Source organism: Balaenoptera physalus (genome assembly GCF_965194825.1).
Source record: "Balaenoptera physalus genome assembly, chromosome: 19".
NCBI lineage: Eukaryota > Metazoa > Chordata > Mammalia > Artiodactyla > Balaenopteridae > Balaenoptera > Balaenoptera physalus.
Genome location: NC_138900.1, coordinates 59,924,449 through 59,950,344, shown reverse-complemented (window position 1 = coordinate 59,950,344; position 25,896 = coordinate 59,924,449). Strand labels below are relative to the sequence as shown.

Genomic DNA, 25,896 nt, shown 5'->3' with positions numbered 1-25,896 from the left:
CCCCTCCCATCTCTCCTATATGGGGAGGCCTAGCTCTCACCCTCTGCTATGGCCCCAGATTCTTCTCCAAGAGAACAGGTCCTTGGAGCCAACTCAGAACCACTGGATAGATGTCATTACTCCCTTCTGCCTTGAGCGGAACAAGGGTCATGATTGATAACCGGGCCCCTGGCAGGCAGAGGAAAAGCGCATGCTCAGAAGTATTCAGAGCTCGTGTCGGATGGAGCATTAGGCTCTGAGAAGCCTACAGATCAATGAGCTTCTCAATACGCCCGATACATTCCCACCCGAGATCTATCCCACTTGTTTGAGTATTAGCAACTGCAAGATGGGGGTGCTTTCAGGGAATTCTGCTGGGGCAGAGGAGACAGAAGCTCTCGGCGTGCTTCATACCAGCATTTTTAGAATGGAGGCGGGGCGGGGGGGCTTTTTTCCTGCCCCAGAAGCTCAATTTATTGAACTGAGTCAAATTACTGTACATCCTGCCAGAGCCCTCGCTGCCATTGATCAGTCCCGAAACCCTCTTGTGCATTGCATCACCATTTCAAGACAGAACACGTTCTCAGAAGTATGTGTGATCTGGGAATGACCCCTGGGCTGCATCCTGCCCACTTGGAGAGAGAGGCATTCTGAGAGACTGGCAATCGATGGGCAGAAGACCCAACTGAGTGCCAAGGGCGGCTCCTCCCTGGGCTGCTCTCAGTCAGTGCACTCCGGGCTAAGTGAGCCAGACTTGGGCTTCTGTATGCCAGAGGAAGGTTCTCAATCTGTGTGTAAGGAAGGAAGGGCGAAGCAGAGCTTGATCGTGTTCTTTTGATTTTACACTTGAGAGCATTAAGTTCTCAGCACCAGTTTGGATTTTGCAAAAATTGTGCAGGCTTCGGCCATTGTTTGATGTATGTTGAATGTTGCTTCTTAATGATGTTTAATGGTGGGTGTGTGGTATGTGCAGTGTGCATGTGTGTGTATGTGTGTGTGTGTCTTTGTATGTGTGTATTTGTGTATGTCCAAATTAGCTGAGGATTTCTTTGAAAAAAAAAAAAAACTATGTCTTATCACTTTAAAAATCACTAGATCTATAAAAACAAGAATGGGACCTTGTTCATGTTAAGAGTTCAGCAAATGTTTCCTAAAATTGGGTTAGGCTTTTAATTAATGTTTATTATAAAAGAAGTGCAAACTAATTGCAATTTTTTTAACAGCCAGAGAAGTATAAAATGAAAGGTTACCTCTTACCTCTTTCTCAGTTCCCTAGAGGAAATCTCTGTTAGAAATCTCTTTAATGTGTGTCTATCCATATATTTTCTGTGTATACACCAACATAAAGATATACAATTGCTCGTTTACATTAATTTATTTATTTTTGGCTGCGTTGGGTCTTCATTGCTGCGCGCGGGCTTTCTCTAGTTGCGGCGAGCGGGGGCGACTTTTCGTTGCGGTGCGCGGGCTTCTCACTGCGGTGGCTTCTCTTGCTGCGGAGCATCAAGTGAGAGACTAGTAGCCTTTGGTGGAGGTCAACGAAAAAGACAACACAGGGGTGGCAGCTATTCAGCAAAGGTGGCCCCCAGTGACCCAGGCCTCCTGGCTGTCCCATGCACCTGTGGGCCCTTCCACGGTGAATCTGGGCTGGCCTGAGATCATATTAAACTATAGCACGCAGAGAGTAGAATGCAGTGTTGGCTGCAGGCCCAGCATTTAAGAAGAAGGGCAGCTCCTGCTTCTTACTTCTTGACATGTTCATTCTTGGGAGCCCTGAGCCCCTGTGTAAGAAGTCCAGCTCCTCAGCTGGAGAGACCACGTAGAGAAAGACCACGTGGAGATGCCACATGGAAAGGAATAGCCCCGGGGCAGCACGGCAAAGGAGGGAGCCATAGCAGGTCCTGTCTTCAGGTGAATGTAGCCCAGCCACCATCTGGCTGCAGCTGCTAGCGAAAGCCTTAGTGAGACCAGCGTAAGAACACCTTGATGACCCTGGTCAACGGACAAATTGAGAAATAATAAAGTGCTATGCTTTGAAGGCACTGCATTTTGGGGTAGTTTGTTACACAGCAATAGAGAACACACATAAGGGTAGTGACTTGACTATGTGTTCATTCCAAACCCTGGTACATGCTCAGGAAATAAGGAAATTGATGAGGGAAGGCCCTCCCATCTCAGGCTCTTACTTGTCTCCCAGGTCTTGAGAGAGCTCACCTCCAAGGTCAGCATCTTACATTTTCAACTTAATTTGGCTTTGGAATTCCTTTGCGAGGATAGGAAAAGGAAAACTCCAATTTTATTCCTGGTGCTACTATCATAAAGCCCTGGCAGTGTCCGATCTAAAAATGGCCTACAAGTTTTTCAAACAGTTAAACATAGAGTTACCATATGACCTGGCAATTCTACTCCTAGGTATATACCCTAGAGAATTGAAAACATTTGTCCACACAAAAACTTGTACATAAATATTCATAGCAGAGCAATATTCACAATAGCCAAAAGATAGAAACAATCCAAATGTCCATCAATGAATGAACAAACAGAATAAAATGAAATAAAATAAAATAAAAAGAGCCTACATCTTCTTAAATGGAGGTAAATGCTATGTGGGAACAAGAGAGCAGACTTCAATCCAGGGGTGGTTAATTGCATATCAAAAAGTGAAAAAGAAAAAAGACAAAAAGAAAAGTATCAAAACAATCTAGAACATCTCCGTATATTCTGAAGAATCCAATAATTTGCAAGCAGATTACTTGCTTAGCCCCCTAGGACATTGGTTGACATAATTAGTTAATTCCTGGGAAGGGTTATGTGCGTGTTCTTTATTAATTGACATTTTCCTTTAACAAGGAACATAAGGACCAGGAAAAATTGTCATTATCCGAGAGTAATGGGTTTTCTTTCGAGAAGCCCATGTGTTTAACGAGGATAGCGTCTTTCATTCCACAGCATTCCAAAGGTATTTAGAGACTTTATGGGGCTTGAAATGGAGCCACCTCTGGCATGAAACCCGGGAACACCTCTTGCCATTTGAGGACAGGATGTGCGGAATGCCAACCGAAACTACCCAGAGCACATAATTACCAGTTGGAATTATCAATGCCCGACTGGAATGGGTCCAGGTCCCAGGCTCAACTCTTGTGACAAACATCAAGGGTTATTTAAAGACCACACATGATTTGACATCTTTGCTTCGGCCTCTACACCATCTCAGACCCCAGAGCAGAGAGTCTGTTATATAGATTAAGTCTCCCCCGATGGCTGGTGTCGAGTTCTGACTCATGAAAGAGAGGCCTCAGAATCAGGCACATTTACTGCATTCAGTGATCACCTGGTCTTGGGTGCAAGCAGTGAGCTTTGAAGAGTAGAGGGCTCAAGTCCCGGGTGCCGTCTGTGTTATCGGCTCTGGACCGGGAAGCCGCCACATAAGGCCAGCCAGGTGCCTGGAATTATCTAGAAGTATCTTCATGCAGACAGAGGTAGGGATGCTGAAAGGTGTCTGTAACAACTTCAGAGTTACAAAGTGTAAACATGTACTGTGCGTGTGTGTAACTCACACTTGTGGCCCTTGCGTGAATGTGCTTCTGAGTGTGGTCAGGAATTCCCGTGGGTTGGGGATGTATTTGTGAGTTCCTATTTAGCTGTGCATATGTGGTTTTGAGTTTGTTTGTTTTTCAGTTTTATTTATTTGTTCAACAACAGGAAAGCTATTGCCAGACAGCAGCACAAATCAGAGCAAAACAAATAAGACTCAGTCCTCTGAAGCTTACATTCAAGGAATAGGTAAAGGAAGGAATCAGGCAGCTATGATTCCGTGTGATAAAAGCGTACAGCAGTTAGTTGCAAGTGAGTTTACCAGTGTGAACGCCTCCGTCCGTCTGGGTGTACATAAGGACGCATACCTATGTGTTATGGCGTGTTTGGAAAATAACAGAAGTTTGCCAGATGGCTGCAGACTGGGTCAATGGAGCACTTTATGGTGAAGTGAAGGTTATCAGTGGACCCTTGGGGATGTGCCCTGGTGATGGGAGGTGTAGTGCTGCACTAAAGCATGAATTGCAAAATCTATGGCCACAGTAACTCCACTCCATCCCTGCCCAGGAGGGAGGACTGCATGACTGTGGGTTTCATGTCAGAACAGAGGGAGGGGCGTGTTTGTTCCTGGGAGTCGGGCTGTGCTACGTAAAGGGCTGGGATGTTGTGTATGTGTGTGTGTGTGTTTCCTTGTCTGGTTCTCAAATGCCTTTTCGGATCTCAGGATCTAAATCCACTGAAAACGTGGGAATATCAGGTTTTTCCAGCCCCGTTGCTGCTAGGTTGCTGTGCCTCATTCTGGTTTGGGTTAAGTGGATCGTGGGGGAAAAGAGGAAAGGAGGGAAGAGAAACACACTTACTTTATCCCACCTGCTCTCAGGCACTAAACTGAGCAGCTTTTCGTGTGTTGTCCCCTTTTGACCTGAAAACCTTCCCAGGGAGGTGTCAGGATGCCCATTTTCAGTGGGAGAAACCGAGGCTGGGTGGGTCACTCACATTCAGTATATTTCTATGCCAGCTTCCTTTCTCCTCATCACCTGGGTCATAATGTCTAAAGTTCAGAGCCTTTCTCAACTGGAGCTCTTAATCTGAACCACAGAACACAGAAAGTGATTCAAGTTACTGTCTTCTCAACTTTTCCAAAGATGGCACATAACTAGAACATTTCCAGATGCAGAAAAGTCCATTTAATAACTAGAACCATCCTAGAGGCAGAGAGATCCATTCATCACATGCAGTGGATGGCCTGGGACATAATTCTCTTGCAAAACCCCAACTCTTCCAGAGGCTTCTAGAGTGAAGTTCTCAAGCACTGCTTGAGACAAGCCCATCTCCTTCTGAAAAGCCTCCTGTGGCTCACAGACTTCCCGTGGCTATTTCCTTGTCATTCTTTGGGTGTCCTCTTAATGCTGCCTTTTCAGAGGTCCCTTCCTAAAATAGATGTCCCTGTTCCCATCAGTCTCTGCAGCCTGGTTATTTCCTTCCCAACACTTATTAAAAACATTTAAAGTCTTTAGCTGTTTACTTGTTTATTATCTGTCTCCTCTTACTAGTAGGTAAACTCCATGAGGGGCAGGGTTAATCTTTCTTGTTCACTCCTGAATCACCAGCATGTAAATCACGGGTGCATGATACGTTCTCAATAAATATTGCTGGGGTTGATGAATTATCAATTAATATTAGAATTTATCAAGTCCTCGTAAAAAAACTTGGATATACAAAATTGTCGTTTTCTATTACGTGCATGTGCGTGTGCACACACACAACCCAGAAACATCTGTTTCTTGATTTTTCCCTCCTTTTTATCAACTTCCTGAACTGAGCACACCCAGAGACTGCTCTTCCCAAAAGGCAGGGTCATAAATACTCAGCCCGGTTTATCTCTGCCTGATAAGATCACGTTAACCCGAAGGCTCCCACGGGGTCTTGGGGGAAGGGCAGCTATCTTCTGGATGGATGGCAGGATGCCCGCTGCTGGGGGGGGCGCGGGAAGGGATGGAGGAGGAGGCGGAAAAGGAAACTGCCCCCCCACCCCCGTTCATGCCACTGAAAGAACGATGGGTGCGTTTCCCAGATATCGATAACATCTGCTCGGCTAATAAAATAGAGTTTGTCACAGTCATCCTGTGGCTCCGGTAGGAGAAGCTAATGGGAGCATTCGGGAAGGGCACATGGAGGCAGTTCTGGAGGCAGCGGGCTGTTGCGGCAGAGTGATTTTCTGAGGCAGCGGGCACTGCCCAGACACGCAGCTGCCCACACCAGGCTCAGGCACGCACGTGGAGCAGCCCGCTTGTGATGAAATTGGACCTTGCTGAACCCTGAGGAACCAGAGTTGCTCCACAGGCCCGTCACCACGGGGCAGTTTGACTTCGTCAGACTGTGGCGTTCTGATTTCAATCAGTGCTAAAATGAATACTATTACAACATCCATTTGTGAATACCTAAAATATTAGAATGTGTGTAGGATGTATATCTTTATTCACAGAGAACACATTTATATCTATATACTTCCTCTAACAAGAGCTAATTTTAAAAATAGAAGTATAGTTAATTTACAATGCTGTGTTAGTTTCAGGTGTACAGAAAACTGATTCAGTTATACATACATACATTTATATACATATATACTTTTGCAGATTCTCTTCCATTATAGGTTATTACAAGCTATTGAATATAGTTCCCTGTGCTATACAGTAGTAGTATCTATTTTATGTATAGTCGTGTGTATATGTTAATCTCAAACTCCATTTATCCCTCCCCCTCTTTTCCTTTTTGGTAACCATAAGTTTGTTTTCTACATCTGTGTGTCTATTTCTGTTTCATAAATAAGTTCGTTGGTGTCATTTTTTTTAGATTCCACATATAAGTGATATCATATGATGTTTGTCTTTCTCTATCTGACTTATTTCACTTAATATGATAATCTCTAGGTCCATCCATGTTGCTGTAAATGGCATTATTTCATTCTTTTTTATGGCTGAGTAGTGAGTGTTTCATTGTATATATATACCGTCTTCTTTATCCATTCATCTGTCGATGGACATTTAGGTTGCTTCCATGTCTTGGCTAACATGTCTTTAAAAGCTGTGGTTGACATGTTGTAAAAGTGGTGTATGGGCAAGGTTGCCAGATCTAGAAAATGTAAATACAGGATACCAACTAAGTCTATCTCAAATACTGCATGCGACATACTTCTGCTACATATTTTTTCATTTTTTATCTGAAATTTAACTGAGCATCCTGTATTTAATCTGGCAAAACTTTTTTATGGGTGTATTAGTTTCCTGAGGTTTCTGTAACAAATTACCACAAACTGAGTGGATTAAAACAATTGAAATTTCTTCTCTTAATGTTTTGGAGGCTGGAAGTCTGAGATCAGGTATTAGAGCCATGCCCCCACTGAGACTCTGTGTAGAATACTTCTTTGCCTTTCCTAAGCTTCTGGTGGTGGCCAGCAATCCTTGGCTTATAGGTGCATCATTCTAATCTCTGTCTCTCCTCTGTGGTCTCAGAGAGGTCCCCCTATGCGTCCCGGTCTCTGCCTTCTATTCTCTTAAAAGGATGACAGTCATATTGGATGAAGGGCCCACCCTACTCCAGAATGACCTCACCTTAACTAATTACATCTGTAACAACCATATTTTCAAATAAGGTCACATTCTGAGATATTAGGGGGTGGGATTTCAACATATTTTTCTAGGGGACACAATTTATTGCATGACTTTGGTTTATATTATGTAATTATAATTCTTTGGATAACTTGATTCTGGTTCACTACAAAGAACCCTCTTTAACATTTGAGAAACTGAGTCGCAGAGAAAGTAAATCACATGCCCAAGGTTGCACAGCCACACAGGAGGTCTTTGTGAGACTCCGACACAGGCAGTCCAGGCAAAGAGCCTGCCTGGTAACCCTACTCAACAGTGCCCCCAGATATCGAAAAAGTACCCACCTTGAGGAATGAGAGCTCGGAGCAGTGATCTCCGCTTAGAACAGCCTCCTTGTGGCCCAGAGTCAGTCCCTGACCTGCTTTGGGTCAAGGTCCTCATGTCTAAAATGAGAAGATCGTCCTCTGGCTGTGCTATCCAAGACAGGAGCCACGGCCATGTGCGGCACCCGAGCCCTGATAATGTGCTTAGTGGAATGGAGATGGCTTAAGTGTCCAACACACACGGGTTTCAGATCCTGAGTCCAAAAAGAGACTTAGGTAAACAAACTCAACAGTTCTTTCATACTGATTACATGTTGAAATGATACTAATTTGGATATGTTGGGTTGAACAGAATATATTGCTGAAATTAATCCCACCCCTTTCTTCTCACTTTTTTAATTTCATACTTTATAAACATTTTTGATGCCACTATTTTTACTAATGTTTTTCTTTCATAAATTTTAACTATTTCATACATGGCTTGCCCCGGTTTAGATCGTTAACTCTCAGACTGTTTGCTTTCTTTAAAAAGTTGTCTGTCTTTTAGGTATGGAACCCTTCATTCAAGCACAACATAGGATATACTCAAAACATGAGTTTTATTTATTTAATCATTTGTTTTTTCAACAAAATGTTCATTGAGCGCGTCCGAGGCAGCACGCACTGCTCTGGGAGCTGGGGTTTGAATGGTGAACAGCAGATAGGACATCTCTTCTCCCCTCCTGGAGCTTGCGTTCTCATAGAGGGTGGGGACCAAAGATAAACAAGCAAACAGATTAAATATAAATTTAACTGGAATACACAAGTTAAGTATTATTCGTGATAAGTGCCAGAAATGAATGAGCAGGATAAAGAATTAAGAGAACACCTTGGAGACCCTAATTCAAGGTAGAGCATCCAGGGAAGTCCTCTCTAAGGAGATGGCACTTAGACTGAGCCTTGAAATCTCTGGGGGAAGGGTCTTGAGTCCCTACTCAATGTCTGCTTCCCTGCTTTCCCCTGACCCCCTGCCCAGCCCAACTTGGGCAGCGTTCTCAAATCTGAGGAACTCAGTTCGCTCACTTTTAAGGGAAGGATAACAACTTCTGCTTCAAAGTGAAGCTGTGAAGAACCAAGGAGAAAGTCCTGACAAAACCTTCAAGCTTTGGGTCTGGGCTCAGTGTTTTGAAAGGGCTGGATGTGTATCCATTTGATGCTGTGCTCGTGTGTGTGTGTGTGTGTGTGTGTGTGTGTGTGTGTGTGTGTGTGCTGACAATCTCAACCTATGATAATCCAACCAGCAGTGTGGTGTATGTTTCTTCTTATTCTCCTTTTAATAAAATCAATTGATTCTTTTAATGGAGAGAAATTAAACAGAATCAGGTTTAATCTTCTTATAGCGTTGATATTTTCAATCTTTAACAGTGATATGAAAAGCAAATAAAACCATGAAAAGAAGGGAAGTTGGAAAGAAAATTATGAGCATTCCATTGAGAGTAGGGTAAAGAATAACAATATTTTAACCCTGACCAATTGCTCCAATAGTGAACATATATTCATTTGAATGCCTAAAAAACAGTATTTATGTGGAAAAATAGTGTAATAAGGCATAGTGGATATTAACATGTTATTTTGAATATAAATTTGTAATTTTGAATATGCAACAAATGTAACTGGGTCAAGTAAAAATCTAAGAAATGACTGCACTTAAAATTTTTAACAATAAGAACATTAAAAATCATTTTAAGAAAAAGAATTACCACCATCCCACCATGCTAATAGATCTATTTCTACTTTTTTTTTGAAAATTCCTTTCCATCTCTTGTCTACACATGTATATTTATGTATTAGAATTGTAGTACAAGTCTTGTTTTGTGTTCTTTAGTTTATATATCTTTCATCCATCTGTCATAACAAACACCACATCTCAGCTTACTCACATGTTCCTCGGGGAAATATCTAAGCACTCTCATTCCATCACTTTGTCAGTATTCCCTTTTTAATCATGAAAGGACAATTTTCCTTAACCCTGATCAGAGCATTATTACTTTTTCATGTGTAATTTTTTGACTAATACTGTTTCCTTCTGGGGAACCAAAAGTTCCTTAGTGTATCATTTTTTTCACTCACCGTTATATCCCTAACCCCTACCAAGTGCTAATTGACCATTTCTTAAATACATGGTGCATAGCATCTCATCATGTTGCTGTTACAATATTCCTGATTTCATACCACTTACAGTGTACACTGATGGCTTCAGATTTGTTTCTTGCATAAAATATAGTGTAATAAACATCTTTATGCACCTAATTTAAAATTTTTTAGATTTATTTCCTCAAAATAGAAATCAGGTCAATGATTATGAACATTTTATGGTGCCTGATGCAGCTGACCAAAGGGTATTCAAAGAGCTTTGGACCCACTTATAAACAATGTGTGAATATCAAATGATGAAGCTATTTGGAACCATTTATGATTATAAAAATAAAAATGTATTTAGCTAACTTAAGCATGGTTAACTTGAAAATATTAAAAATTACAAAAAAGACACTTCATAACATCCATAAGAACATTACACAACGACCACCATGAAGCTTTCCTTCTAAACTTGGTTTCATGTGTGGGCATTTAGAGATAGGTCCCAATTATGTAAATTCTGAGCCATAGGATTTACATAGTTTAGTACTCTGGTCCCTTACATTTGCACTGCACAGTGATAATTTTCAATTCTTCTGATCATTTAGTCTTCCTGGCTATCTATAACTTGATTGTATGGATGAGTTGTAATTTGATACTGCCCTACTCTCCGAAGATTGTTTCAGTTCTTTCCTATTCATGTATATATTGAAGGAATGAGTGGTGTTTATATAGACAGTAGGTTCTCATTACTCTTGGTAGTAATGTTCTGTGAAGTCAGCACAAACACTGAATTTGCTGACACGGAACCACTGCTCCTAGGGGAAGCACAGGGCTAGGTTCCTATGAGCCTCTGGTCATTACATTTTTATCAACTGATCAACACATGACCTTGTTTAATGTGTTTCTGGTTAAAGACACTATTTAATATCTATCATCGATTCATTAAGAATGAACTCATGGCCAACAGCACTATCCTCATGCCTATATGAAGCTTATCTAACACCCCTATTTTCTCCATAAGACCTATCACAGCGTGCTTGGTCTTAGGAACACTGGACAGCACTTCAGCGCTGTAACTGGGGGCCTTTTTAAACAGCAAAATCACCAACAAAAAGCACAAAAATGTGAAAGACATTTGGCGCTAAATAGACTGTGAAAAGGACACAGTCTACAGTATGAGAGCTGAAACAAGAAGACAGAACATCATCTTGTTTGACCTCAGCTGGAATCATGTGCATCAGGCAACTTGAATGTTTTGCCGCTCTGCCGTTGGTCCATGAATGACTACAAAAGCACTGCAAGTATTGATCTTGGAGTTACAAATACATTTTAGCGAACAAGCAAATTCACAAATACCAATTCTGAATAATGAGGATCAACGGTACATCTTTGGGGATATCACTGCATACATCCTTGGGATGAACACGAAATGAAGTCCAGCACTTGCATTCTTTGAGAGGGCTGGAAAGGAAGTATTTAATAGCCATCCAACCAGAAAAAGGTGGAGAAGGTCTGGTCTGGGGCACTTTATCTAGAAAAGTAGGTGTTAGATTGGACCTTCTGCCATGACTAGCTTCTAAGACCTTCTCAGCCAGCATCTTTTGGCACAGTTGGACCTGGATTCCAGGCCCAGGTGTGCTGCTGCTTATTTGAACGACACTGAGTCCATTTCTCACTACACTGAGCCTTGTTTTTTCCATCTGTAAATGGGTTAATCTTAGAACTTACCTCAAAACGTTGTTTCAAAAAACGATTAAGTAAATGTAGGTAGAGCATGTGACAGGGTCCCCAGCAGAGTCCTGGTCAGATTCAGTAAAACCATGACAACAAGAGGAGGGAAAACCTTCGAGGTGAACTCTCTTTAGTGTAAAATGGAGAGGTTGGGAACACGCTTCTCCTGAAGGCTGTATTCTTGCCGGTTAGGAAAGTCCCCACATTTTATCATTCAAGACAGCCCAAGAGGATCTATAATTAAGATTTTTATTTCTTAATTAAAAATTAAGAATATTTTTAATATTCTTAATTAAAAATTAATATTTTAATATTCTTCATGGGGCTTTCAATCACCTGGAAAAGGACAAGAATCCATAGTCCCCACATAAGATCAAAAGTTACCAAAAGGTCCCCGTTCTGGTTCAAAGCCAGTCTCATCATTGGTTGGCTTCAGCGTGAACGTGGAGGTCTTGGATTTTTTCTCAGATCACCAAGTGATATAGTCTCAGCAATACATTATCTAAAAAAATCAACTGAAAACCAGTATTGTGATGCAGTGGAAACATCATTGGATTTTTAGTTCTATTGACCTGAGTTTGACTTTCTAGTCCTTTCTGTTACTCTTTGTGTGACTTTTAGGCCAATTACATTATCTCTCTGAATTTTTTCACTTTCCCATCTGAAAAATGATGCATCATTTGTATTTTTGTCATAGATGTTTGTCAAGTTATTATTATTTTTAATTCTTTATTTATTTATTTATTTTTGGCTGTGTTGGGTCTTCGTTTCTGTGCGAGGGCTTTCTCTAGTTGAGGCGAGCGGGGGCCACTCTTCATGGCGGTGCACGGACCTCTCACTGTCGTGGCCTCTCTTGTTGCGGAGCACAGGCTCCAGACGCGCAGGCTCAGTAATTATGGCTCATGGGCTTAGTTGCTCCGCGGCACGTGGGATCTTCCCAGACCAGGGCTCGAACCCGTGTCCCCTGCATTGGCAGGCAGATTCTCAACCACTGCGCCACCAGGGAAGCCCCTGTCAAGTTATTTGTAAAGGATCTAGCCTGGCGCCTAACACCTCCTCGGCACTAAGTAACCATAGTCATTGTCTGTGTGCATTGTCTGTGCATTATCAAATGTCACTTTCACTCTGATTCTTATAAATACTCCTGTAGCTTTCTGTGTATCAATTCACATTTCCATTTTGCTTCCTCTTTTTTGATCTTTCTCGCTGACAGAAAATGGGACTAACTGTATCCCAAGACAGAATCTTTACTTGGAATCTGAACCTTCAGCAAGAAGCAAAATATATCGGTGTGTGAATTAAGGTTTTGTATTGACCTCCACTTCCTTGAAATCTATTTCAAAGATCCTGAGGGAAACAAGATCCTGATAGGATGATGGTAGAGCGATGACCTGGAATTGTTACAAAATAATGACTGTTCCAGGGCCAAACTGGAATTTAACAGAAAGGAAAACAATATTCCTCCCTGCTGTCTTCTCAAAACCAAGGAAGCTGCTCAACGTAATTACTAAAAAATCCCCATCGCAAATTCTTATAACTTAATATCCTATTTCAAGCACTCTGTTTAAAGCTAAACTAAGAGATTTTTACCCTTGAAAAGAGGTTCATCTTTTGTTAGTTAATAATGTACCAATTCCAAATTGAGTTCGATAACATAACGTTTGTAAAATAATATATGTATATACCTGTGTGTCCATGCAGTTATGTACTTACATGCATACATATGTGTGTGTGCACATACACATTTTTGCTCAGAGAGACATGAAGATTCATCTGAGGGAAGTTAACAAGTTGCCATTGGTGCTGGGGCTACTTGAGGATAAAGTGGTTGGTTTATTGTTTATGTGTGCAGCATTTTTTTTTTCCTTAAAAAGAGTGGGAGAATTGAATCAATGTCCATTTCCTGGTTGTGATCTATACTAGAATTATGCAAGATGGGGAGAACTGGATGAAAGGTATATGGGATCTCTCTGTTTAATTTCTTGCAACTGCATCTGGATTTATAGTTTTCTCAAGATAAAAAGTTTGAAAAGGGGAGAAGGGGGAGGGGGAGGGGAGGGGGGCGAGGGGAGAGGTCCAGCATCCCTCTCCCACGGTCCTGTGATCCAGGAGCCACAGTGACCACCATCACACCGAATTCTAATGCTCCATTCTCGCCATTGCTCACATGCCCACCTCTCCATGCAGGCTTTTATCTGCGCAATGGCCAAGATGGTGTTTTATAAATCTCTGCAACCCCAATGCCTGGAATGGTGCCTGGCATCCAGGAGGCGTTCAATAAATGTACACCGAGGGAACCAACCCTCGTTTTGTGTATCTCCTCTAATAGGTATGGCTATACAGGCTAACGAAACGAGGGTGTTACTGGCTTTATTTCCCCATTTGTGGTCTCAGGGATCCTGGTCTTGGGTGTGAGTTATGGCTTGAGTGACGCAGGTTCCACAGTGGTCACCGTGCACCACACCCACTGAGGGCCCCGGACTAGAGACTGAGGAAACTGGTGACACGAACCTGGAAAACAACGTGTTGCAGAAGATCCAGATGTGGTTGATTCTAATGCACATTCAGGGCGGAGAACACTGGCCCAGGAAGGACCCGGAATTCAGCTTTGAGTAAACAAGATGAGCTCAATGTCCCTTTGAAGGGCTCTGCCGAAAGTCAGACACCAGGCGTGAGCAAGTGGGTTTGGAATGGGGTCTGAGGGGATTACCTAGGCTCCAGGGGTCCTGGCAGGGGCTGGGCTGGGCCCAGAGGCTCCAGGAGGGAGGGAAGAAGGGCTGCCTTACTGCTAGCTAGGGTGCCCCAGTGTAGGGCTGCTTCTAGGGGTGCTGGGGAAAGGGGGAAGAAGGGGATATTTTAAAAGGAAAAGGGAGAAAGAAGAAGAAGGGGAAGGAGAAGGGGAAGGAGAAGAAGAAGGGAAAGAGTTGTGCAAGCTTAGAAAGTGAAGGTTCTGGAGTAGCTGTGCATCTGGGAGCAAGGGATGGAGGGAAAAGGCATTTTCAGAGGGTTGCTTATGAGTTAGGTTCTCTTTGGTTTTCGGAAGACAAAAGAAAAGATCCCAGTTTCTTCCTTTTTAGTTTTTCTTGACTGCTGGACTAGGCTTCTTTGAAATGAGATTTCCTGCAACACTGTGCCGCGTGGCCCCCAGTGTGTGTGTGCGTGTGTCTGTGTGTGTGTCTAAGTGTGTCTGTGCATGTGTCTGTCTTTGTGTGTGTGTGTGTCTAAGTGTGTCTGTGCATGTGTCTATCTTTGTGTGTGTGTGTGTGTGTGTTTATTGATCTAGGCAATAAATTCAGACTGGGGTCAGTCTGGACCCACACTGCTGAGATTCACAGCCCGACACTGGCTCTTCCACCTGTGTCCTCACAGAGGTGCTTACCCCTTCTGTGACTCAGTCTACTCATCAGTAAAATGGGAATCATCACAGTACCTGCCTCGTGCGATTGCTGTGAGGATTAGTTAGGGAATACATAGTAGTACCAGGCACACAGCAAGCACCCAACCAGGTAAATGTCAGGCATCAGCACGTGCCCATCAGTCAGCAACTCTGGGGCCCAGACACCTGTCTTGTCCAGCACCCTGTCCCTTTAGAGACCAGGTCCCCTGTTTGCTGGGGGCTCAGGGGCTCTCTAGGACCCAAGACTCTTCGATTTAAAACTGAGACAGCCCCGGGCCCACAGGAGCAAGTTGGCCACCCTGTGGATCATCGCCCGCCCTGAGGCCCAGTCCCATCGAGGTCTGTGTACAGCAAACACTTGAGTCCCGTTGGTTCTCCGAGCCAAGAAATGGCCTGACTCCGGGGATGATTATTTAACTCTTCCTGGGCTCTCGTTGCACCAGTGTGCCTGGGCCAACCCACTGCCTCATGCCTTCGCAGAAACGGGCATGGTTAGGACCAGGGGAGGCTGGGAAGGGAAGAGAGGCAGGGTGGGGGGCCTGGGGACACACAGGGGGTGACTCAGCACTGAGTCTGGGGGCTTTGTCATGACAGGCTCACCTTTCCCTGGAACGCCCAGGCCCCAGCGACACACCCTGCCCCGCGCTGTGAGTCAGGCTCAGGTGGGGTGCGGCGCTCCCGCTGGGGCCCTCCCGACACCTTCTCAGCAGGAGAGGGGCCGCGGCCAGGACAGCTGGCCCGGTCCTGGGAGAGGCTGCACCCTGCACCTGCTCCCAGTTGGTCACCCTGCGGAGAGGCCTGAGCTCCATCACTAGGATGGAGAGCCTTTGCCGTTTCTAATGAGTTGTGAGCAAAGGGGGCTGCCCTCCACACACTGCTTTCGGGGGTAACCTCCCAATATCAGTTATTTCCCAGCCAAAATTCTTCTAAGCGAAAGTGTGACTGGGAAGCTTCCAGGCTCAGCTCCCCAGGAGATAAAGAAATTATATCTTTAGAATGACTTCTATCACTGCCACCACTTCCCCAAGCACCCACTGTACACCAGGCTCTTTGTAGTCTTTGTATCAGCCAACCCTTGAAATAGCCCTGGGAGATATTTAGTATTAACTACACCTAATATTTATATTATTAGTACATGATGGATCTAAGACTTTGGGAAGTTCTAGAACATGGGCAAAGTCACAGGGCTGTGCCTGGCGAATCCTGGCCTCTTAATCCCTTCCACACCTGCTCCGCCCCAAACCGGGCCTCTCTCAGCCCCACCCTGCCCTCAGCCTACACTTAACAGATCGTGTGTCCTGGGTTTTACCCAGAAAAAATGTGGAGAGCTGGATAAGAAATGAGATTCAGAGGCAGTATGAAAAGAAAGGAACCTAAAAGTGCAAATAATACTTTTAAAAAATTGTTCATGAACTCATAGTCTTTTCCCCCTTGTTTCTGTCTCTGGTGTTTTGTTTTTGTTTTTGTTATGTTGATTTAGAGATCGTCTTCCATTTAAATCTCCATTTACTTCTCAGTGCCTTTCAGGCTAACAGGTGCTGTGAAGGGGTCCTTATAGGTTCCTTGGATGTGTTCCTACATCTATTTGCAATTCTGTCAATTCAGTGTTTTAACTATACAGTATTTGAAATAGTCCACGTGGTTCTTCTTGACAATCTGAATAGTACTGTAGTGCACATTTGAAATTTGCTAAGAGACTAAATCTTAAAAGTTCTCATCACAAGGAAAATAAGATGTTTTGGTAACCATGTGTGGTGATGGATGTTAGCTAGACTTATCGTGGTGATTGTTTCGCAATGTATACAAATGTCAATCATTATGTCGTACACCCGAAACTGATATAATGTTCTATGTCAATTTTACCTCAATTTAAAAAATCTGGTTCTGGTATTGGCTTACAAAACATGTTCTCTAAGGTCTGAAATTCCTTATACTGTCTCCCTGTCTCCCCTTCTCTTTCAGGTCTCTTTGCTCACTGTTTCTGGAACTTTCCAGAACTGTCTGGTGTCGTGCCTTTCCCTCTGACAGGGCGTCCCTGAACCCTTCTTCACCTGCCATCTCTTTCTCATCCCTCCCACCTTAGTTCCAGGGTCACCTCCCTCAGTAGCCTTCCCTGAATCCCCTTGACCCTGGCTGTAGCTGTCCCAGCACTTTGCAGCAACTCACACATGGTTCTCAGCATGCATGTCTTTACAGGAAGGTAAATTAGAGTTATCTAGGATTCTGATAAAACATGAGATTCCCAGGGCCCATCCCCAGACATTTTGATTCCATAAATCCAGGCTGGGGCCTTTATTTTTAACACATGCTCCAGGAGATTCTGATTCAGAGGCTTCTCGGGCCATACTTTTAAGAAACTGTGAATTATTGGAATTATTTATTTCTATCTCTGTTGTCTGCCGACCTGCACCTACCCAGCCCTCAAAGGTCAAGAGCTCTCAGGAACAAGAACAACTTATTTTAATTCCTGAGGTCCTGGCATTTGGCCCAAGTACTGGGATACAACAGACACTCAATAAATGTGGTGACTGAATCTGTTTAGTCATTTTGTCTATAATTACTTATTAAGCACCTGCTGTGTGCACAACTTTGTTCTAGGCACTGGGGAGAAGCAGCAGAAAGCAAAAGAAATAAAAATCCCTACCCTTCAGAAACAGAGACACAGATACAGAGAACAAACATATGGACACCAAGGGGGGGAAGCGGTGGGGGGAACGGCGGTGGTGGTGGGATGAATTGGGAGATTGGGATTGACATGTATACACTAATATGTATAAAATAGATAACTAATAAGAACCTGCTGTATAAAAAATAAATAAAATAAAATTCAAAAAAAAAAATCCCTGCCCTTATGGGTGAAGCAATGGATGCATGAGTTAGGAAGACTAGATTCCGAGTTTCTGAGTTTTAACAATCCTGTATGGGGACTGCTGTTTGCCCGTCTTTAGGCATCTTCCTGGATACCGTATTATCAAACCTCAGGATAAATAATACAAGAAAATGATTGTTCCTGCTGCTTTTTCTAGCAGGAAGGAAGCTGAAGGTCAGAGAGGTTGGGACTGGCTGCAAATGACAAGGCCACTCACCTACAGAGTCTGGATTCAAGACTGGCCTTTTCTCTTTCTAGCACTGAGTCCTTGGTCCTCTCTCCCGGATGCATGTCAGGCTTGGCGTTTCTGCAATACTCATCCACCCAGTACAGGTGACCTTGCTTGGCAAAGACAGCAGACATGAGTCTGAGGCTCTCAGGAGCTGAGCGAATGGGTTACCTGGGACCGCACTGTCACTGGGAAACTCACCTGTGGAGCCACCTGGGCAGCGCGGTCCACCGAGCCAGCGAGGTGAGGGTGCCTTGACACGACTCTGCTTCACGAGAGGAAGCGTGTCGGCATTCTTCATGCTTCCACTGAGAGGATTTCGAGCAGAAGAGGCTGAAATGGCTTCGTGTTGGCACAAAAAATCAGAGATTAATAGTAAACCTTGAAAATAGAGAATCCTCTGATTTGGGCTTTTCCATCAACAAGCCCAATAACCCAGAGGAAACTATTAACATACAAATAGACACCCTGCCCATTAAAACAGCGGCAGACAGTTCTGGAGCAGACCTCTTCATGCAGAAAGCAATTATGATGGGAAATCGAGTCCGATTTAGGCCCGTTTGCAGCAAGCTTGGAAAATCAAAATGTAACCACTCATAATCGTGTAGACAACCGTTCTGTGGCGGGGTGGGGCGTGGATGGCCAGTGCTTTATTATTATTGCGATTATTATTATTTCACTTTCAAAGAATTCAACGTTATAAGCTCCAAATCTCACTGACTTGCAACCTCGGCTCAGAGGGTGCACAGTGCATACACATATATTAACACACAGAAAAAAAAAAAAGATCAGCCCACTTATAAATAAATAGGTTTCTTGGTCAGATTTCCAGAGGTTACTAGGGTTGCTTAGCTGAGATGGCACTCAAACGGAGAATTCCTAAATAAGGAGACATCTCCGTGGAATGTCTACACCCTCTGAAAGTCTGATGCTTCAGCCCTGGGCCTTCCATCGTTTTAACACAGCCAGAACCTCAGAGGCATAGTTGAGTCCAGAGACGAGAGCTGAGACCTAACGCAGTTGGAAGCTCCAGGTGAGGACAAAGTCATTCTGGAAAACGTGAATGTTTTCTTCCAAGTGGCTGTGGAAAAGGTAGCAGACAGGGATGCTAAAATGAGAAAATACACCTACCACACCGATACCCTTGTGAAAAAAGTGCAAGAGGTTGGTGACATCGCCCAGGATGCCAAGCCAGGAGCCCTGCTGTACCCGCTCGTATCACCAGGCCATTCTTCTGTGACTGTATACTTTGCTCTCATCGATGGAGAGTTTCTGTCCTCTGTGTTGGGTGTCCAGTGCTCTACAACCTCTAACTACCTTTCAAGAGGAAGACCAACTCTTCTCATTTGACCTAAGCCACCCCACAGGTGTAGGCCCTGCCCTCGTCTCTAGCAGAGTCTGATGCCCATTTCACCACGTCTCTGTGCCCCAGTTAAATTGGCCACAGTTAATGTTCCACAGGCCTGCCCTGCCTCTCATGCTCTGGTCCTTTCCACATACCTTTCTCTCTGCCTGGAATGCTGTCTGCCGCCACCTCCTCCCTTCCTGCCTCTCACACAGCATACCTAGCTAACCGCCGGCTACGTGCACTCGTGACATCTGGTTCCTTACCTTCAGCGCCTGTGTCTAAAATTAAGTACTTACTTGGGGTAATTATTTGATACATGGTAGTGACCACCCCCCTCAAAGCTCTAAGATTCATTTGATCATGGAGTATGCATCACCAGAACCTAAGACAATGCTTGGTCTAAGGATGGACTCAGCTGAGACCATCAACTAGTTGGACTACTATGACCTTTTTCAATGAATAGATGAACATCTCATCTATCCCTTGTGTAAAATACTTAATATACATCATCTTATATAATTTTTAACTGTGTCTGGAATTTAGAGTCTGGAATTTAGAAAGAGTTCTGTGCATGTTTGGATGGATATCAATGGGTGGATGGATGGATGGATGGGTGGATAGATAGATGGATAGAAGTTACCACATTTAGACTAAAGAGTGGAGAGCAGCTGACTTGGCACAATGGGATAGAATGAGATCATAAATATATTTCAGTCTATCCCACCTTTGGTAGTTTTGAAAACATGTTCATAAATGCTTTACTACTCCTTCTTTCAAGCAATAGAGCCTAGTCCTCCCTTGCATGTGGACAGGAGTTAGTGATTCCATTTTAATTAATAGAATGAAGCAGAAGTGATGGTAGGTATCTTCTGAGACTGGGTCATAAAGGGCACTGTGGCTTTTGTCTTGATCCCTCTCTTGAGTAACTTGCTCTAGAGGAAGCCAGCTGCCATGTTGTGAGGATGTTCAAGCAGCCCTGTGTAGAGACCCTCGTGGTGAGGAACTCAGGGCTCCTGCCAACAGGCACGTGAGTGAGCTGTCTTGGAAGCAGATTCCCCAGCCCTTGCCAAGCCTTCAGATGACAGCAGCTCCAGCCCACAGCTTGACTGCAACCTCTTGAGAGATCCTGAGCGAGAAGGAGCCAGCTAGGCTGATCTCAGATTCCTTAGCCTCAGAAAATTTGTGAGATAAAACGTTTGCTATTTCCAACTGGTTCATGGGGGGTAATTTGTTATTCAGCAAGAGATTACTAATACACCACCCCAGTCCTGAGATCTGCTACCGCCAAGCTAGGCCCCTGATGATGCATTGTTTGTTATTGGAATAAACCAGATTACAGAATGTACCTAAAGTCAGCCATAGCTCTTTTTCTATTTCTCCAACCATAGTGTGATTTTGTCAGAATTAGAGATTCAATCTGTACAGAATTCTTTTCCCTTCCTCATTTATTTGTTTTTTTATAGAATAACAAGGCTAATTGCATGGATTTGAAGTTAAACAAATCTGGGTTCACTTCCTTTCTTTGCTATTTATTATATAGGGAACTGTTGGAAATGTATCTATCTCTTGCAGATCAGATGTTTCACAGTGAAACAGGGAGGGTAGTAGTACTTACTGCGTAGAGTTGTACAATCCAGGGGCACCAGGGTTTTATCAGGATCCATTTAGATAATGTGTGTAAAACATTTAGCATAGTAGCTATTAAGGATTAAAGTAATAGTAACTATTATCTTTAATAATTATTATCCAAAATCCCTCACACGAACAAATTGGAAAGTTCTTTAATTCCAAAGAATTGTCCTTTTTGAACTTAATTTTTGAGACAACATATGGTGATAGCTGAGTGTTTTGAAAATGTGGTTCATGGACTTCCTGCATCAGAATGATCTGAAGTGTTTATTAGAAATGAGGATTCTTAAAACCAATTTCAGGACCTTAAGTTAGTATCTTGTGGATGGGAGTAAAATAGAGGGAAAGAATGGGAATCTGCATTTTTAAACAAGCTCCCCCAGCTTGCTTCTAGTGTTCAAGAAAGTTCTAGAGTCACTGTTGTGGAGGAAAGAAGAGTCATCTCAGAACTAGAGGACCTGTGGTGCAGGTCTGACCTGTGACATTTACTAGCCAAAGTGCGTTAACCCTTGCAATGCCCAGTTTCTCGTCTGTGAAAAGGAAACACTGATCTGCCTTCTCTACCTTCCAGAGCAATTGTAAAGATCAGCTGAGATAATAAAAACATTCGCTGACTTCTATCTAGTGTGTATACAGTTTACAAAGTGATTATATCCACCTTACCTCATTGAAACTTAGGATGGTCCCATGAAGTCAGTTTTCCTCCCTGTTGATGGAGACAGACGCTAAGTCGAGGTTACATGGCTTGTCTAGTAGGTTGCAGAGTTAGTGTACAAACCCAGGTCTGGACCACAAATCCAAAACTGAAGTAAAATCAAGGCTCCGTGTCAATGTGCTATTTATGAGCATCACTTTAGCTAAGACTGACACCTTGGTTATGGTACTGAAACTAGAGAAGAGGAACTTCATAAGAAAGTGTCTACATTCTAATTGCCCAGGTTACAATTATACATGCAAAGAGTAATAATTATTTGAAAACAAAAGCTGTGAGGTCATTGAGGTACACTTCCTTAGCCATGGCATTAGAGTCTGTGTCAGTCTTGGCGTGTCAAATATTTCTAACTCATGCACCACTAAATTCACTCATCTTAAATTATAAGCCTGATTAACTTCATTCATTTGATTTTTCTGGGTCATGGTTTTATTTCTTCTGCCTCGATTTGTGCAAGAGAAAAATATTTGGAAAATCATTTTTGTTCCTTACATGCTCTATGAGTAAAAGAAAAGGCTTCCATTGAATGTTATAGTTGTCTTAATAAAATTAAGCATCTGCTACGTATATTCTGTGAAATGGCTGGATGGGTTTTCACCAAATTTGGAGGGTATGTCTGGGATGGTCCAACTTAGAATATAGGGTGTGTTGTGTATAATAAATAGATATTTGGGTGTCAGAGATGGGTACCCTTCCTGAAGACATCACACATCCTCCAGAGTTGCTGAACAAGAAGCAGCCTCGGGCTTCCCTGCTGGCGCAGTGGTTAAGAATCCGCCTGCCAATGCAAGGGACACGGGTTCGAGCCCTGGCCCGGGAAGTTCCCACATGCCGCGGAGCAACTAAGCCCGTGTGCCACAACTACTGAGCCTGCTCTCTAGAGCCCGCGAGCCACAACTACTGAAGCCTGCATGCCTAGAGCCTGTGCTCCACAACAAGAGAAGCCACGACAGTGAGGAGCCCACGCACCGCAAGGAAGAGTAGCCCCCACTCACCGCAACTAGAGAAAGCCCGCGTGCAGCAACGAAGACCCAACACAACCAAAAATAAATAAATTAATTAATTAAAAAAAAAAACAGAAGTAAGAAGCAGCCTCTGTGGCCAGGAAAGACAAGCCATATGTATTAGATTCACTGGGCAGGGTAAAAAAAGTGCTTTCAAATCTGAGCCAAAATCTGACGTCACAAGGTCGGACACTGAACTGTCAATGCTGATTTGGGACGTGGTTGACACTGAACTGTCAATACTGATTTGAGATGTGGTCGATCCTCATATAACCCCAGGTTGAGAGCTTGAGGACAAGGTCAGTACTTAACCACAGTGTTTTATGTTGGGTTCCCCCAAGACTAGAACTGGATACAAGGATTTGAGTGCAGGTGGCTTATTTGGGAAATGGTCTCAGATGGGCTGGTAAGGAAATGGGCAGGTTTGACAGGGGACACAGGAAAGCCCAAGTAGGCTTCATGAGGCCTCCGTCCAGCTGGAGGCCTCTGGGAGTCCGAGTAGAACTCACTTCAGAGTTATCCCACCCAGGGGCAAGGAAGCTGGGGGGTATTTACCCTCCAACTTCAATCCATCATGGCTGTTTCCAGGGTGTTAAGACCCTGGCCCTTCCGACCTGCCCTGAAGTGTCCAGAAAAGGCCCTCAGGCAGGGAATCGGGGATACGTACAGCTAAAAGCCCTCAGCTTGACGGACCACTTCCAGAGTTTCCTGCAACCCAGAGGGCTGTGTCATGGGTGAGTTTGTCTGTGATAATGATGACACTACATTGGTAATGTAACAATACCCACCTACTGAGTGCCTCTCGTATGGTGGTTGCCATAGTGGGTCCCTTATGTATCTCTTTCAACCCACACATGCCCCATGTCGAAGGCATTAGGATTCACGTTTCCCACGAGGAAGGGAAGAGTCAGAAAGCTTCGGTTACTGGCCTAAGTTCACTCGGTTGGCAAAGGAAAGCCAGAATCTGAACCCAGGCCTTTGCTATAGAACATACCCTCTCCACAGAGCAGGTAGTAAATACAGATTTGTTTAGTGGCCAAATTGAATATACATAAAGAGTTCCTTTTAACTTTTGGCACTTCAAGGTGGTGTTTTTGTTGACTCCTATCTGTCTTGAGTATTTTCCGAAACCCACCCCTTACCTGTTCCTCTCACCTCTAGGCAAGGCTGACGTGTGTTTTATAAGAAAATATGGATACTTTTTAGTCCTAGATAAATATGATGTACATTTTGTGTGTATATAAAGCCTCAGAAAGTTCACACTGGAAATTAGGCAGGTCAAAGGGACTCTGACACCCTATCATTGACTCATGGCAGGAAGAAAAGGTTTCCCTCTCTCCCTACCTCATTCCCTTTCTTCAAGTAACAGAATGGGCTCAATGTAGCTTCATGCAACATATACTTATTTTCTGGACTGGTTCACAACAAATAGTATCAAAGTTTAAGAAAATGTGTTGGGCTTCCAACAAAGTTTGAACTATGCAGATGTTGGTGGGCTAGAAAGTATGAGATAAGCTGTTTCCTACCACAGGAAGCTTCTGCTACTCACCATAGGTTCATGGCTGATAGAAAGAAAAGTAAAAAAAAAAAAAAATTAGATAGATAGATAGGGTTTGAAATGCTATGAAACTGTGTTTTCCCAATGCAGTCACCCTGAAACTCTCAGGTAACCTGGTCAGAGGAAGAAGGATTCTCCAGAGGGATTCAGTTTTTAGTCTCTAAGAGTTTCAGCCACCAGCACGCAGCGTTCATCTACTTGAAGGCATAAAATGTTAGAATTTGGAATAGTTAAGATTTGCCATGCAGTAAACTGTATACCAACTTCTTTGCTTATCTCCTCCCCCACCCCCTACCCAAGCTCCAAGGGGGCAACCAAAGCCATTTTTTTCAAATGGATCAATGTCTGAAATATTGGCTTCTATTTCTGAAGAACTCACTTTTGAGCTTGTTTGTCCAACTCTGTGGTTCAAATTAATTTCACCCTTCAGGGATTTGTAGGCATGTTGACAGATTCAATGAAAAAAATGGAGTTTTATTGGAAAGGGTGTTAGTCGGGGAAACAAAGGGCTCGGGGGATAGTTTGGTAATGGGCTATGGAGACTTTCTTCCTAGGTCACTGGTTCAAATCTAGAACCTGCTTGGCAGTGATTGAAAATCATTACCACTTGACAGCTGCCTGACAGGTGGCCAGTAACATGTTGGTACCCTGCTCCTGCACCCCCTTCCCCTAGGCAGAATAATCACATGACAGGAGGGATACCATGGATTACATGAAAACACAGGAGCTGAAGTTACAGTTTTCTTTCTCAACCTCTTGTCACTTAGTGGGTTAAATATTTTGATCAATTTAACAGATTATGGCCCACCAAAAGATTTCCATGCTTACCTCTTAACAGTGGTGAAACCTGATTAAAACCAAGGGGAAAAAATGAAACACAATGAGCAATGATTGGTGAAAAAGTAACTGCTCCGTTGATCAGCTGCTAATAGCTGAGCTAGACCATCTACACGTTTACATAAAAAAGACCAAAACATCATAAAAGGCCAGAACTGGCATCAGGAAAACAAGCACGGACAAACCCCAAATAGAGGTTGGCTGCAGGAAGAAATCTGGCAGATTTCCATCTGAAGGGCCCTTAAGAGACAAGCAAGGCAAAGAGCCACGTAAGACTCATGATGGGCAGGTTGGCGCCATGTTAATTTCAGCATGGTCGTTCTCAGCTGGAACCCAGTCACCAGATCACATCTCTGCAGGAGTCCATCCTTAATGCAGGCTGGGCCCAGATAATGAGAACTTGATTCTTAGTGGGGGAATTGCCTTCTTTCAATGGGCTTAAGCCAAAACCTTTAAAATTATTTTAACGTCATTTTTCTTTTTAATGGGACATGTAAGCACTAGGAAAATTATAGCATTAAAAAGGTTGCTTTGGACTTTCTTTTTGTAATTGCCTTTTAGAGGGTAGAACTTTTAATTCATTCCGAAAAGTTCCCACTGAGATGAGGAACCTGATGCAAGATTCATATTCTGAGGCAAGTTCCTCATATTTTCCCCTAGAAAAACCCTCAAGACACTCACTAGTTTGAGCTCAACACGTGTTCATCCCCCATAGGCAATAAGCCACGGGATTTCCAGAGAAGTGGCAAGATTTATCCACTGCTCTTGACTAAAGGAAAGAGTGTGCTACAACCACATAAGAGTTAAATGCATTAAGTCATGTGTGATTAATTTGCAAACAATACCACAAGCTGCCCATCTAAAAGAGTATCACGTCCTTCAAAGTACACCTGTATGAGACTGATGATTTGAAATGTGAGTTACTGCCTTACGTTTGGCTACAACGATATCATGGACAACTCCCCAAATCTGAGTGGTTATGACTACAGGCTTTGTTTTTTTCTTGCTGCCAGGTCTGCA

At 43.4% G+C, this 25,896-nt stretch overlaps 2 long non-coding RNA genes across 2 annotated transcripts in view; both read right to left on the bottom strand.

Moving 5' to 3' along the window:
• LOC309649344 overlaps positions 1-25,896 on the bottom strand; it is a 979,232-nt gene that overhangs the window by 942,491 nt on the left and 10,845 nt on the right. The gene's annotated exons all lie outside the window — the stretch shown is intronic.
• Positions 433-25,896, bottom strand: LOC309649346. Its single transcript, XR_014257041.1, has 3 exons — positions 17,777-25,896; positions 7,466-8,172; positions 433-1,971 (listed from the first exon to the last, which is right to left on the bottom strand). It is a non-coding gene; the product is annotated as an uncharacterized lncRNA (long non-coding RNA).